The sequence below is a fragment of the Anguilla rostrata genome, chromosome 1 (assembly GCF_018555375.3).
Source record: "Anguilla rostrata isolate EN2019 chromosome 1, ASM1855537v3, whole genome shotgun sequence".
NCBI lineage: Eukaryota > Metazoa > Chordata > Actinopteri > Anguilliformes > Anguillidae > Anguilla > Anguilla rostrata.
In genome coordinates, this window is record NC_057933.1 from 2,578,447 (window position 1) to 2,594,526 (window position 16,080).

General features: G+C 47.3%; 1 long non-coding RNA gene across 1 annotated transcript; it reads left to right on the top strand.

Annotated features, from left to right (window-relative positions):
• Window positions 1–1,175: 1,175 nt before the first annotated feature.
• LOC135261270 (uncharacterized) lies at window positions 1,176–4,431 on the top strand. Its single transcript, XR_010331867.1, has 2 exons — window positions 1,176–2,017; window positions 4,041–4,431. It is a non-coding gene; the product is annotated as an uncharacterized LOC135261270 (long non-coding RNA).
• Window positions 4,432–16,080: the final 11,649 nt, after the last annotated feature.

A 16,080-nucleotide genomic window follows, 5' to 3' on the forward strand; every position in this document is an offset into this window, starting at 1 on the left:
TCGGCGATTTGGAATGCGAAGCAAGCTCCCGAGATTTAGCCCTAATAACAGCGGTCTTTAATACCGAAGCTGAAGCACTAATGATGCCAAACAAGAGGCAAAACAGTTGGGAAAATGTTTTTTTTCCCTCCTCCATTTAACCCAATTTGTTCCTAGCAGATGCTCGGAATGCCTCTCCTGCTTTATTTTAAAAGAAAAAAAAAAAGAAACAGTTGAAAAGTTTAAATCATTAACATCATCACCTTCGCTTTGAGTCTGCGCGCATTCTATTTTGCCCAAATGTATGACCGGTTATTTTTTAAGACGGCGTCTCTGGTAGGCGTTGGTGGAAATGCAGGTAGTTTTTCTAACCTCACAGGTGTAGCTGGGGTTGGTGACAGACACGCACTGTATATCTGAGATATTAATACACTTTGTACCAAAGTATTCTGGAATTCCTGCAGTCATGAGACCAGTTTGAGACAAAGAAGGTCACTCATCCTCTTGTTGCTATCAGGTAGATTGGAGGGTCAGGTTCCATGAATAATAAAAACAAATCTGTCGTTACCATACAGTATGTTTATCAGTACAGCCATACGTTCATCACAGTAAACAGAGGAGAAGGTTTCATGCAGTGAAAATATCCTCAATCACTCGTTGATTTGAACCAAGTGTGTTTTGTTTGGAGAGCGAAATTATTTTATTGATTCAAGCATGTAAATGATGGACAGTTCATTGCAGTTCTCTCGGTTATTGAGTTGATGAAACTTAATTTACCCATCTCTGGTTTTTCCCCCGAACCTTTGTGTTAACGTTCAACTTGTATATCTGTTAAGTTCTTACATTCAAGGCATCAATGTATGCCACCTCTTATGATGTCAGAAAGAGCAATGTGTTGCTTTTTTAGGTTTCTCTTATGATGTCATAATGGAAACTAACCTGGAGGTAGCAGTGTGTTGATTGTTCATATTTTTATGAAGTCATAATACAGATTAATGTACACTAGACTCTAAAGCAGGGCTGCCTAACCTTGTTCCAAGAGATCTACCATCCTGTAGGTTTCCACTCCAACCCTAACAAAACACATCGCATTAAGCAGGTATTTTGTTGAGCTGCTAATAAGTAGAATCAGGTGCACCATATTAGGGTTGAAATGAAAGCCTACAGGATGGAAGATCTCCAGGAACAGGGTTGGGCAGCCCTGCTAGAGACAGCCAAATTGCAGTAATCGGTGGGTAACAGTCAAAGAAATGCAACCTATTGTACAACTAAGGGCCAATTCAAGAGCTTGTGGATGAAAGGTGTAAGTCCTCAAAGCAGGGGGTTTTGCATAAGACAGGAAAACCCTTGGTTTGTGGGTGCAGGTGTTTGTTCTCGCCTGGATCTAAACCACAAGCTTCAACTAATCATAGTCTTGATTGAAGACCATTATTAGTTAATTAACTGAATCAAGCGTTTTAGTGCTTGGCTAGAGCAAAAGCTTTCACCCACATGGCAATTCGCTGATAAGATTGGGCACCCCTGTGCTAATGTAATGATTCATTTAGATGATTAAGGAACTGCAAAAGTGTTGATTGCTTAACAGCTGGCTTCAGAAAAAGCCTGCAGCGCCCTCATGGTTTGGAGGATATAATTGCAGTTTCAAAAAAAAAAAAAAAAAAAGTCTTCAAGAAAAATGTGTGGTCCTTGCAATCAAAGTCTGACTCATTTCAGCTTGCTATTTCAGGAGCTAATGACAGTCTCCAGTGTGTGAATGTCACAGTCTGGCGTAACCTCCTCTTATTACCCCTGGGCCTTATTCAATGGGCAGAACATTCTGGAACTTTTTGAACATTGCTTCAGTGAACGTTGGTTGGTCCAGTACCATTTTTGGAATAATAATGAATGTATGCAGGACGGCACAGTGGTGCACCGTCACCTCAAAGCAAGAAGGTCTGAATCCTGAATCTGAATTCTGTGTGGAGTTTGCGAGTTCTCCCTGTCTCTGCGTGGGTTTCCTCTGGGTACTCCGGCTTCCTCCCACAGTCCAAAGTTGAAGGTGAGTCTAAATGGAGAGTGTGTGTGAGTGAATGGTGTGTGTGCCCTGCAATGGACAAGCAAAGTGTTCAGACTGTATTCCTGCCCAATGCATGCTGGGATCAGCTCCAGCACCACCCGTGTAGGACCATGAATAAGCGGGTATAGATAATGGATGTAAGGATATGCCTTATATGATCACCCTCCAAAGTCGCCACATCTACAACACTGTGCATCCAGGTGTTCAGTTTAATCTTGTTCATGTTTTTAAAATGTTCACATGGCGTTTTAGTGTGAGGCCTCTGTCCTCTCTAAACAGCCGTGGGGTCTTTCAGCAGCAGATACTGCAGGCGGAGCCAACAGGTGTGCACACCTGAGGTTGATTGGTAATCAGCCCAGGTGTCTCTAATAGACCCTTTACAAAGGCAGTTATGCTGTGGAGGGGAAACACTGTTTGAAATAGAAGTGGGTTGACTGGTGGGGGTTTAATGCCTTAGTTCTTTCTCCTGTGTTAGGCTGCTATTAGGATATGGGGCACTTGTGTTTTTGCTTTTACCTGTGAAAATTGTGTTTTCTATATTCCCCCTCTGTACCCACAAGCCCTGTGGGATGTTTTTAGTTATTTAGTTTCGCTAAAAACCTGGAGGTGTGCGTTCAGTTTCAAGGGGAGAGGCCTAATATGCGATTTGATTTCCAAGTCCATCTCCCAAAGTGTTTTTATTTTTATTTTTATTTTTTTATTTCTGGTTGTGCTGCAGCCAGGCTTTTGGATGTTGCTTGAGGTTTTATTGCTTTTTTATTTTTCTTTATTTATTTTTTTATTTTTTGTCTGGTAGTGTCACCTTGTGACTGGAGAGCAAGGCTTTAGGAATGCTTGCAACTTGCGGAGCTGCAATGAGCTGATAATTGCAGACGCGTATGAAACAATCGACGTGCTTTCCGTGCAGCGTAATGCAATGACAGGGCTCACGAGCGAATCAATCGTGACCCGTTTTATTTAAAGAAACCTCCGTCATCAGTAATGTTTCAATCCTGTTTCATCAGAAAGCTTCTCGCACGAGAGTTCGGCTCAACAGCAAGCCTGAACATTCACATTGGCTTTGCTTTTCGGATCCGAACATTTTTGGATGCGTGTCTGCGCAATTTAAAAAGTGGCAAGATCAGATTTGTATGTTCAGGAAGACTCCATGTTTCTCGTCTGAGATGATTGTGTGAACACCATTGTGGAGGCTGATGACTCACAGAGCCAGGTATCGGATATGCATTGGATGTAGGCCGACGCCTGGATGCAGGCTCGATGTGTGAATGGAAAAGGCGTGATTCCATGCAATTACATGCTGTTTACGGTTCGAGGGAAAAGACCAGATGCTTATTGGGTGTGCTGGGCGGAGCCGGATCCGGGTCATTTCAGATTGCCTGGCTAAACAAAACCGTGATTTTCATGGGCGTGCTGGGACCCTGTGTGCTGCGCGCCAGGCCTTTTATGGCACCGTTAAACGCGTGATTAAGACCAGCATGGCCGCCGCGCTGAGCCGCGAAAAGCCTGTTTACATCACCGCGTCGCGCCGCGCTGTGTTAACGGCCATGTCCAAACGCCCAACGGAAAAAACCCGTCTTTATGAGGAAAAAAAAAAAACTCTGGGGGGGGCGGGATGCGGGGGCGTGGTGTGTGTGAAAACGTTAGGAGGATGGTTTTTTCCAAGATATCATTTCAGCATACGAGTAAAACTGGAGGATTGGTTTGGATGCGGCCTTATGAGGAAGAGGGTGGGGATGGGTGGGGTTACTGTGTGTGGCCAGTAGGGTGTAGAATAGAATAGTCACTGGCTTTCCTGTAGTGCTCTGTGTGGCCTGTAGGGTGTACTATAGTCACTGGCTCTCCTGTAGTACTGTGTGGCCTGTGGAGTTTAAAATTGTCACTGACTATCCTGTAGTACTGTGTGTGGCCTGTAGGATGTAGAATAGTTACTGGCTCTCCTGTAGTACTGTGTGGCTTGTAGGGTGTAGAATAGTCACTGGCTCTCCTGTATTGTTGTTATCAACAGAGTTTAAAATGGCCACTGACTCTGAGGAAGGTACTCTGCAGGCTGGCGGATGGGTGTTGCCGTGGCAGCAATGATGGTGGCGTGTCGCCGGTGCGTATGGAAAGTCCTTCAAAGTCTGTCTGTTCGCTGCAGGCGGCATTCTAATGAGGTCATCAATAACCAGCAACAGCTGCTCTGGGGGGTGTGGGGGGGGGACGGGGATTCGTCTGAGGAGACTGACGGGAAGAGAGAGCTCGGGCTGAAACTCGGAGGGGAGAAAAATATACACTCCAGAAAAACGGGGAACAGTGGCGTGCGCCGCGTTTGCTGAAAAGGAGAGGGAGCAGTTTGGAAGCCTCTGAAGTCCCTCCAGTCTGGTTGATTAATAAAACAAATGAGATGCTGCAAGCGGCATGCGAGTAGGGTGTGTGTGTGTGTGTGTGAGAGAGAGAGGGTGTGTGTGTGTGTGAGGGTGTGTGTGTGAGTGTGTATATAAGAGGTGAGAGAGAGGACTAAATCACACTTAACTGAAGGAACAGAACAAATTGCAATTTCCACAGGCTATAAATTACATCTCTTCAGATCTCTGCAGCTCTTTCTCTCTCTCTCTCTCTCTCTCGTGCACTCACACAAACACTCTCTCTCACACTCACGCACACACACACACATACATACACACACACTCTCTTTCTCACACATTCGCGCACAGACGCATACACACACACACCCTCACACACTCACTCACACGCACATGGACACACACATTCACACATTCGCGCACAGACGCATACACACACACTCACTCACACACAAAGGTAAGCTCTGCTAACTCCTTTATTTAAATGGTCCTCACCACCCATCCTCAAGCAAAAAAGTAAACCTTGTTTTTAATAAGATATTTCAGAAGCAGCGCTTCTATTGTCGTATTCATTCATGAAAATTCCACCTGGGACTCTGGGCTTGAATAGCCGGATTCATAATGTCACAGTTTGACAATTCCATCCGCTGCAAATAAATAAAGCGCCCAGCGAAAGATTTGTGTGGCTTGGCCGCACCGGCCTGGTTTGTTATTTTGATTGATCAATTTCTGTGGGCTGCGGGAACGGGCTGCGGCTTTGTCTTCGCTAACGTTTATAAATAAGTCTCTCCCCCGTTTCCTCTCGCAAAAAAACCACACGCCCTTGAGAAATACTCCTTACGCCTCATTTCTGCCAGCGATTCGGGGAGCCCAGGACTTTGAAATTATTTCCCTCCAGAATATAAAGCGAACGGTCGCAGTGACGCTCTCGCTGCTCTCTCTGAATTACTCTCTCTTCTGTGTCTGTTCTTTAGCCTTCCCAAGGCCCTCGCCCGCTCCTCAGCCTGGCGTCTGTCTTACGGGCACACGCCCAACGGCACAATGAGAAACTCTGGCTGTGTTCGTTTAAATAATAAAACAGTTCCGAATAAATTTCAGACGAGATGCAAACGCGTCCACCATGCCGCAATCGCAAGCAGTTTATCGAACATAATAGGTCTGACTAAATAATGACTTTAACAATGAGAGTGTGTGATACAGTATAGCTACATTTTTTTTTTTAAAAAGGCTTCATTTTGTATTAACAAATGATTGTCCTCCCAAATTAAAATGCAGATCTGTTTCTGATTGTTGAATTTCCGGCCAAAGAGCCCTGTAGTATTTTGGCTGTCGACCAGCCCGTACTTCGGGTACAGAGACACGTTTGAATAGTGTCCACATCTCTGCACTGTTTCCACGCTATTTCCAGGTGAGGGATCTGGCTTCCTCCGCCATCGGGACATTTACACAGTCACACCTGTAATGACTGCTTTTACCTCTGCCGTTAATCCGCACAGAAATATGCAGAAAAATTAATTTTAAAAAAAACATAATTACAGCTATAATCACTGCTAGCACAAGTCCAGGTTTCTCCCCCTCTCCCATCTCTCTCTCTGCAAGTCCGTCCCTCTCCCACTCCAACCCTCTCCATCTCTCTCTCTCTCCCACTCCGTCACTCTCTCTTCCATTCCATCTCCCTCCCTCTCTCACGCACTCCGTCCCTCTCCCTCTCCACCTCCCTCCCCCACCCGCCCCCCACTCTGAGTCTATCTCTCCAAATAAATGGCCCTGTTGTCCTGCTTGGCCAGGCTTGGCTCGGCCTCCTTTGGCCGTTGGAAATAACGGCACCCAAAACAGGAGTGTGATCCTCCAGTCCAGCCTGCAGCCGCTTCCCTCTGGTCACGCACCCTGTCAGCGGCCTCTCCAGGCAACGCTTCCTCCGCGCTGTAGTCTTTTACCGCGCTCTCTCTCTCTCTCTCGCGCTCTCGCTCTCTCTCTCTCTCTCTCTCTCTCGCGCTCTCTCTCTCTCGCGCTCTCTCTCTCTCTCGCACTCTCTCTCTCTCTCTCTCTTCTCTCTCTCGCGCTCTCTCTCTCTTCTCTCTCTGTCTCTCGCTCTCCCTCTCTCTCTCTCTCTCTCTCTCTCTCTGTCTCTCTCTGTCTCTCGCTCTCCCTCTCTCTCTGTCTCTCGCTCTCCCTCTCTCTCTCTCTCGCTCTCCTCTCTCTCTCTCGCGCTCTCTCTCTCTCTCTCTCTCCCTTCTCGCTCTCTCTCTCTTCTCTCTCCGTCTCCCTCTCTCTCTCTCTCTCTCTGTCTCTCTCTCGCGCTCTCTCTCTCTGTCTCTCGCTCTCTCTCTCTCTCTCTCTCGCGCTCTCTCTCTCTGTCTCTCTCTCTCTCTCGCGCTCTCTCTCTCTCTCTCGCTCTCCCTCTCTCTCTCTCTCTCTCAGGCTCTCTCTCTCTCTCTCTCTCTCTCTCTCTCTCGGTGCATTAGAGCAAATGTATTTATGGAAGTTCTATTTTCATTGTACCTCCTAGTGGTACAATAGCAGACATATAGGACATGTTCTTGTTTGTTTCTGGGCCAGTAAGCGGGGGTGTAAATGTTTTCTCTCTAAGCTACAATTACTGTATGGGGGCACATCTATGAGGGCAATTTCTGAGCATGTCACTTCCTTTGAGTTGGTGCATGATGGGAAGTGTGTAAAAAAAAAAAAAAAAAAAAAAAAAAAATGGTGTAATGTTTCAATGAATGTATGACTGCAGACTTCACCTGCCCAATGACCCAGCCTATCATTCAAATACAGGACAGCGCTGAACTCACAAAAAAAAAACACAAAAGTCTGGCAGTCTTCCTTCACCACACAAAGTCAATGACAAATATAAGAGCACTTGGCTTCTTTCTTTTACTGCAAAATCCAGCATGAAAAGCCCAGAAAATGGAGCTAAGAACTATAATTTACGGGGAATGGAAGTAGCTCCCTAAATTCGTTATCGATCCATCCCAAGCACAGCTTAATGGCCTGAAGTTTGAGCGTCTGAAATTCGGATTCAGATGGGGGGTATTTCACAAGGCAGGATCACTGAGTTTGCAGCATAACTGCGCTGAGTAAAACCTGGAACAGCTGTTTACTTCAGTCCATGTTCCAGACATGGTGGTGGGGGGTTCTGGGTTTCACTCAGTCCAGTTATCCAGCTTAACTCAGTAACCCTGCTTTGTGAAAATAATAACCCTCCTTGATCCGCATGGTCTGGGAAATGGCTCCTCCTGTTTTGTGAAACGTCTTGGCACAAAGTGGGAGGAGCTTCCCCAGCATTCGCCCCGCTCGCTGTTCGTCCAATCGTGCGGCAGATCGGACGGCCTCTTCCCAAAAGAGGCTCCGCCCCATCACTCCCCCAGGTCCATCTATCCTGCCGTCAGCCTAATTCATCCTGTCCCGCGGTAGGGGAATCAATCCCGCTGATAGCGGCTTTACTTACTCACCGAGCTCTGCTTAGCGCTGCCCATTCTGCTGTAGCCGGTGTATCATTCTCGTTAGTGGAATCGTTTTTCGTAAACGGTGTGCATTCCAGCTAATTGCTTTACCCTGATGAAAATTTCAGATTCTAATTACTAATCTCTCTCTCTCTCTCTATCCCACTCTCTCGCTCCTTCTCTCTTAAATTGTTAATTCTAACTACAGAACAGGGTCTTTTAAAATGTTTGGGTTCCGCTTGCGTAGAGTGTGACCATGTGGATTACCGCTCGGCTCGGCTGGTAAAACCGGTGTGTTTCTGGGCCTTGTTATGCATTTAAAATGCCACGGAGGGCGTTGTATTAGTCTCAGGAGTAACAAGCTACTTGAGAGCCCTCATCCTTGAATCCAATGCCTCTTTAATAGGCGTTTACCTTTTTCTTTTCGGGGCAAACTGTATTTAAAATGGCCCTCTCCATGCGAGTGACCAGGGCGTGGGTGCTATCTATCCAGGATTCATTTTGTATCATTAAACTGCTAATCAAAATAGCGGGGGCATAGGCTGCTTCCCTCATGATGGGTAAAACCGTATAAGAAAGGTGTAAGCAGTGTCCAGTATGAAATACAACTGTGTGAATTTGTATGTGAAGTGCATGCATTTGAAACCCTGGACATGTGTGTGGGTTGTGGAAGATGAACAGCTTGTGTGGGTGAGGATTCCTGACCTGGCCAAATCCGGGATAGAATAGGGGTCTCGGCACAATTCGGCTGTGCTGAAGGGAACGGTCAGCGGCCTCTGCAGAGATCCGTGTCGTCATTCCGACTGTGGTGGAGCCGAAATTCCCGTGGAAGAGATCCAGGCACCGGAAAACCGGACTCAGAAACTGAAGTGGCAAAACGGGAAAACCTGACATACTGTACGAGGTGGGATGAGGAGGGTGGGGTGGGGGGTGGGGGGGGGAGCTAATCGCGAGTGGGAGGGGGGAAGCGAGCGCCCTCTCCGCCCGACCTCTCCGCGTCCTCCCTGTAACTTCACATCATAACACCGCTATTTACAGCGACGGTTAAATAAGGCAATGCTTCAGCATCGATTCCGGTGCCACTCTCCTAAACCCACTCCCTGTTTGATAACTCAAGCATTATTGATTTTTCTATAAGCAAAAGTAGTCGGAGCAGGAGAGCATAAACAAACGACCGCGGCCATGACAACTTGGCAAAAGCTCCTCGAGGGGGGGGGGAGGGGGGTTCAGTGGAGGGGGGGATGGGGGTGGGGGGGTGGTCATGCAATGTGTTTTCTTTCAGCTGAAGGGGCCTGAGCTTCTGGGTTTTGTTTTGTTTCGTTTGTTAAATAATAATAATAAATAATAAATAATTCTCCTTCAGGGCTATATATTTTAAGAGCGGCAGAAATCTCTAGTGCACACACACACACACACACACACACACACACACGCACACTCACACACACACACACGCACACACACACACACACACGGGCACACGTACGTACACACGTGCGCACACAGGCACACACACACACACACACACACACACATGCGTGCACACACACACACACACACACACACACACACACACACACACACGTTAAGGCTTAACAGGCATGTTGGAGAGCGTGCCTATGGCTTAAGAGGAAAGATGGAAAGCCTGGACCGGAATAATTGATCGGAATGTGGACAGGCAGGAGATGCATCTTGTGGCTGCCGATTTCTCACCGCATCCTTCTTGCCTGGGAGGCCGCCGGTCGAACCGGACTGTCAATTTTTCATCAATCCACTGACAGGGCAGACATTTTCAAGCAGACCTGTCACAATGTCCTGTTGACGAGGTCTGGACTTGAAGCAACCTATCCAAGCTCCCACTCATAAATAACGCTGCCCTTTTCAGATAGAAAAACCCAGAGAGACCTCTGGAGAGGAGCGCATTTATAACACTGTAACACACACACACACACACACACACACACCACACCACACTCGCTTACATACACACACACACACACACTCGCTTACACACACACACACACACACACACACACCACACATCGCTTCACACACACACACACACACACCCACACACACACACACACACACACACACGCCACAATCGCTTACACACACACACACACACACACGCCACATCCTTACACACACCACACACACACACACCACACACACACAACACACACACACCGCCACACCACACCACCCACACACACACACACAAACTATATAACATCAGGCTACATCCCTGCCACCCCCCCCCCCAAACACTGTTCAGATGATGCTGTCTTCTCCTCTTTATTTTTTGGGCCTTTCCCTTCCCTGTTATTGCAAAGCATGAGCTCATCAGTACAGATGGGCTAGGCAGGGATACAGAAGCACAGACAGAGCTCACCGAAATGAGAGGAGGAAGAGCAGGAGGAGGAAGAGGAGGGGGAGGGTGCTGATACAGCAGGGAAAGGACAGGCTGAGTGTCTGACATTGTGCACCAGTGAACTCTGGATTTACAGTACCGTAGAGTAATGACCAGGCTCTAGATTTACAGTACCATAGAGTAATCGCCACTCTGGATTTACAGTACCATAGAGTAATGACCAGGATCTGATATACTGTACCATAGAGTAATGAACAGGCTTTATGTATATACTACCATAGAGTAATGAACAGAATACTGTTTTCTGCTTTCTGTAATTCCTTTTTTTCTCTCCCCGACTTGAATCTGATTTCCCTCCATCTGACTTCCAGGCAAAAAAATATCTGTGGGGTTGGGGGTTGGGGGGTGGGGAGGGGGGGACAGGTGCCAGCACATGTTTCCACAAACTGGCCCAGATTTCCCTCCTCATTTTGTTCTGATTTTGGCTGTTTTTGGTCTCCTTGCTCCAGTAATGAATCGCCTCAGGCCAGCAGTTTGTGCTTCTTTTTTTATTTGAAAAAAATTTTTTGTGAAAAAAAGAAACTACTGTTCTGTTGGCATAGAGATAAACGATGAGTGAGACTGGAAGGTCACGGCAGATTTTCTGGATTATCTTCATGAGGTGTGACCATGGGTGTGGCTGTGACTTTGGGTGAGGGTGTGAATGTGGATGTCAGTGTGGGTGTGACTGGGTGAGGCTGTGAATGTGGGTGTGGATGTGGGTGTGGGTGTGACTGGGTGTGGGTGTAGATGTGGGTGTGACTGTGGATGTGGGTGTGGGTGTAGATGTGGGTGTGACTGGGTGTGGATGTGACTGTGGGTGTGGATGTGGGTGTGGATGTGGGTGTGGGTGCTGGTGAGGGGAAATGGGGGTTTAAAAAAATGTCAAGGCAGCAATCCATATCGACAGGAGTGCTTGTTGACAAGCTGTTTCCTGCATTGCATTGTTGAAAACACTCGTGTTTTTCCATCTGTGTACAGCCGCTCTGCGAATACTGTTCACATTCATGTGAAGGGAGCTACTGACAGAATCTTAGATGTTTTTTTTTTGTTTGTTTGTTTGTTTGTGTCGTGGTTTTTTTCCCCCAGATCATTGAACCAAACAAGCCAACAAAGTTGAATGAAATGCAACCACATTCCGAACATATCTGTAATTAATACCTGTAATTATTTCACCGGCGATGCATCGTCCATTTGGAGCAAATGGATCCCTAAATCAAATATTAAAATGGTCGGTTGTTGTCGTGGCAACCGAAATATGATACATGCTACAAGGTGGGGATTGGGGGGGTTGTTTTGGGGCTATGAGTGAGCGAGGTTGGGGGGTGGGGGGTGGGGGGTGGGGGGGTTGGGGGGCGTGCTGCGTTAGATCCGAGACATTAACCGCCGCTGATGCTGCCCGTGTCGCGGCTTTTGTAAATCCCCTTTAAGTGGGCCGGGGCAGCGTGCGTTTAAACTTTAATCTTAATCAATGTTCCGCGCGCTAACGAGAGCCCTGGATTTACGCTCCGCTGGGCCCGGCCGCGCGAGACGTCCATTAGGATTGATTAAGCATTCCAAGGAGCATTCCAGGGGGCTCGCTGAAGTGACGGCATCCGTTTTGTTTCTCTCTCTCTCTCTCTTTCTTCTTCTTCTTCTTCTTCAGCCACTGTAAACAGAAGTTGTAGAGCTTAAGAGGGATCGTTGTTTAGGGGACTTTCTTTTCTTTCGTCGGCTGTCCGTCCGTCCACAGTTTGGATCCCGCCGCCCCAGGAGGACGTCCCGCCGCGCGGGCTAATGCGTCCCCGCGTAGCGGCGGCTGCGTAGGGGCGGCTGCGTAGCGGCGGCGGTTTAACAGCGACCGCGGCCGCGACGTTCATTTATTTATGAGCTGGGCTGCGGTGAATCTGGCGCGGGGAAAATCGCCCGTTCGGGGGCTCGGCTGCGTGTGGAATCGCATTTAAACCTCTTTTCTCCTTTAAATGAGATTACATTAGAATTTCTACAAATCATTTTGGGCACACTAAAACATTTTTTTATTTTTTTATTTTTTTTAAACCATAACAGCGGTTATATTTGCTTGATATTCAAATGTAATTTTTACTAATGTACTAAAACAAATCGTGGGTGCGTGGAGAACAGTGGAGAATCGGCTCTTAGTGTGGGAAGGCAATGATTCTGCCCCAGTCTGTTTCAGAAAAAAAAAATCAAACGGTGCTTCCTTTGTCAAATTTTAATGAACTAACCGTATAATTTATGATAAACGATAGATTGGGGCTTTTAAAAAGTGCTTTTTTAGGTGGCATTTTATCCTACTTGAATGAATGAAATGACATGCCTCCCCCCAGCAAAACCCCTCCCCAACAAAACTGCCTCAAAGCTGTAAATATGGAATAACATGGGATGCAAAATGGAACGACTCAATTAATCCCAGAGGGGAAAACCAAATAAATAAAAAAATAGCAACAAGGAAAATTAAAAAAATTTAATAAAATGAAATAAAAAACCCTGGAGGACACAGACATGTTCCCCCCCAGTCCCCGTCCCGCCAGCTCTTGAGCTACCTGTGGAAAGCGACGCTGCCGGTCGGCTCCATACCGCCATTACCCCTTAAGTGGTCCTGTGGGGCTGCTTAGACAGGCATTACAAGCTCCTCTGCCACGTCGCCATATGTCCCCCCCCCCCTTCCCTGCCCCCCCGGGGACAGACGCCTCAGGCTAACGGGATCGCAGTTTCCTTTCCTGCTGAATTTAAGCGGAGGAATTCTGACAAGCTTACATCAGGGGGGTGGGAGGAGGGGACAGAAAGTGAGATTTTCTTTTCTTTTTATCCCTTTTTTTTCCCAAGGTGTCATCAAGTCTTTAGAGGTGTGGAAGCCTTCGTTTCTCCTGGGGGCTCGTGAAACAAGAGCTAACGCACAGCTTTCATAACGACCACCCCCCCCCCCCCCCCACCCCCTTTCTCACCCCCGCCCCCCAACCTGCCCCCCCCCCCCCTTTTCTCACCCCCGCCCCCACCACCGCAAAATATATCCATTCTACTTGAGAAGTGTGGTTTCTTCACTGGTCTAACATTTGATTGATGCTCCAGCATAGCAAGCAGTAGCATGTAATAAAAAATAAAAAAACACAGTATAAACTCAGCGTGTCATAGAGCACGCAGTGCGGTTTTTTTTTTGCGGTGTGGAGATTTTGTGATGCGACGCAGCCGCTAAATGCAATATCTCGCACTCCATTACGCAGCGGTAATGAGTGTGTGTACGCAGCCGGGCGAGGGCATCGGGAAGTGAAACGACTTGCCACCAAAGTAGGGAGCGTCATCTGATCAACGTCATTATCGCCCTCGAATGTCATTATCGCCCCCTGGTGATCACGGAGGAACGGCAACGTTGGTCATTAACAAGCCACTGAGTGCAGTATGACTGGAACTGCTGCATTACATTACAGGCATTTAGCAGACGCTCTTATCCAGAGCGACTAACACAACGTTTTACAGCGCGTCTATTTATCCAGCTGGATACATACTGAAGCAGTACCTTGCTCAAGGATACAACGGCAGTGTCCTACCTGTCGAACCTGAATCGAACCTGTGACGTTACAAGACCAGCTCCTTGCCCATTTTACTGCACTTGCGATGACAGCATGTGAATTGGAACACATGACGGTTGATCATTTTTTGGGTCAGAAATCTGTTTCCAACATTCCCAACGATGGGAGAGAACTGGGGGGCGATGGAAGGGCCTCCGGGGCAGGGTGAGGTTCGGAACGTCCCCCAAACGTAGCCGGGACACAAGGCCTGGTGTCCGAACCCTGGATCTGCACCAGATGAGCTGCTCCTGCTCCTCCATGTGGGCCGGTCGGTGCCAGCGGAGGGAGACGGAGGGGCACAGCCTGGCAAAGCTGCTGCCCGCGGCTGCCACAGGAACCTCGAGGACAAACCGCGCACGTGCGCCCCTGGCCAATAATACTTCAGCTCTTCTGCTCCTGCCCACAGCGGTGACAGCACCAGCCAATCAGAACGATGGAAGGGGTAAAAAAACTGCAGAAGCATCCTGTTCAAGATGGAGTCGACACTTGTGTCGGGCTGGGTGTGTGTTACCTGTAGGCCTGCATTATCCACAGTCCGTGCGCAGAAATCCACCCTGCGCCATTCACAGAATAATTTATATCTGTGCCTCCATTTATAATTTAACAACTGTGTTTGCTGAGAATGTTGCGCTTTCACACAAAAAACATGGCACTGTGTAGAAAAACAGCTCCCCCGGTGGCTGAATGAGAGTATGGCAAGAAGGGATGTGTAACCTGAAAGAGTGTGTGCACTCTGCATTACCAGCGGCTGGCAAAAAGTAAGATCATCTTTTTTTACTTTTTCGCTTAAGGATCGAACTTTGCCCATCATGCATAATACAATTCCGTTCAATTCAGTTTTATTTGTACAGTTCTTCTCGACAAAGACACTATCACGAAGACGCTTTACAGTGGAAATGCAAACGGAAACTGAAGTGCAGCTAAAAAATCTCAGCCCAACCGGATCTCCTAACTCAAGTATCAAAGTGTCATTTTCTTTACTCGTTGTGGAAGTTAAAAAAAATAAAATAAAATAAGAAAATTCTGAATTAAAGTGCTTTGTGAATCAGTCCATTGACCCCACAAGCTGTTGGGACTGCAGACAAGTGAACATTTGAGCAGGAGAACGTGGAGTTCTGGTGAAGCCGGCTACCCCTGCAGTGGAAGGCAAAGCAAAAGGTTGGGATACGGGAAGAAAAACTAAAGCAGAGAAAGAAATGGCGTGAGATTACATCATCTACTGGAAAAGACGATCCCGTCGGCTCTGATCAGGGGAAGACATCGGCCCGGCCGCACCTGTGCGGGAAAAGGAACGTGGGGTTTGGCCGCGTTTTAATTACGATGCGCATCACGCTGCAGCTTTAAGCAGCGCATTTCAATTTATGGCTAACGGGGGAGAAAACAGCCCTCGAATGCTGACAGTTCCATCCTGAACGGGAATTAATCGCGCAAATGAATGGGAAAGCTCATTTGTTTTCTCGTACTGTACATTATTAACTAAAATTAGACGACGAAACCCAATTAGCAGCGTACATTAACCAAGCTTAGCATCCGATTAGCCGGGGAAGAAAACAAAACAAACTGAACCGAAGCCCATGTCAAATTGTTTTATAATGGATGCTTCAGATCACGCGTTTCCTCTCTTTCTCCGGGAAATCATTTTGATATTTTTATTTATTTATTTATTTTTAATCACAGCTAAGCTGTCTCGGAGTTATGTAGTCTGCGAGCTGAATTTTCCACGTTCGTGATTTTTTATTTATTTATTTTTTGTTGAAAGAAATTCATAAATACTTTAGGTGTGATTGAAGGAGCTTGGTGTCTGCATTCATAATTCATCAGGCAGATTTTTTTTATTGGCCATCGCTCCAGGCCAGGTCGTTCGAGTGCCCCCTCCAGCCCTCTCAGGGAAACCCGAGGAGCACGAGGGGAACTTCCTCTGACTTCTAACTGATGAACTTTGTTCTGAACTAACGGCTTAATTGCAGACGGCTCATTGGAGCATTGCTCGTTTTAATGGTCCGATGTGCAGGGATGCTGAAGTGTCGACTGGCGGGGGGGGGGGGGGGGGGCGATTAATGACCGAAAAAAAAAATCCTGCCTCCCCCATGGATAATTAAATGCGGGAACAAGGCCGCTGTAGCATTACCTGACTGGCTGAGAACAAAGACGAGCTCCACCAATCGTGTTACACATTGTTGGCAACAATTGAACAGTGGCCGCTGTCATTGGTGGATACCGCTTCCTGGATTGCACACTGGATTCCCGAAAGCAATGCGAAGGAGTATAGAATGTCACT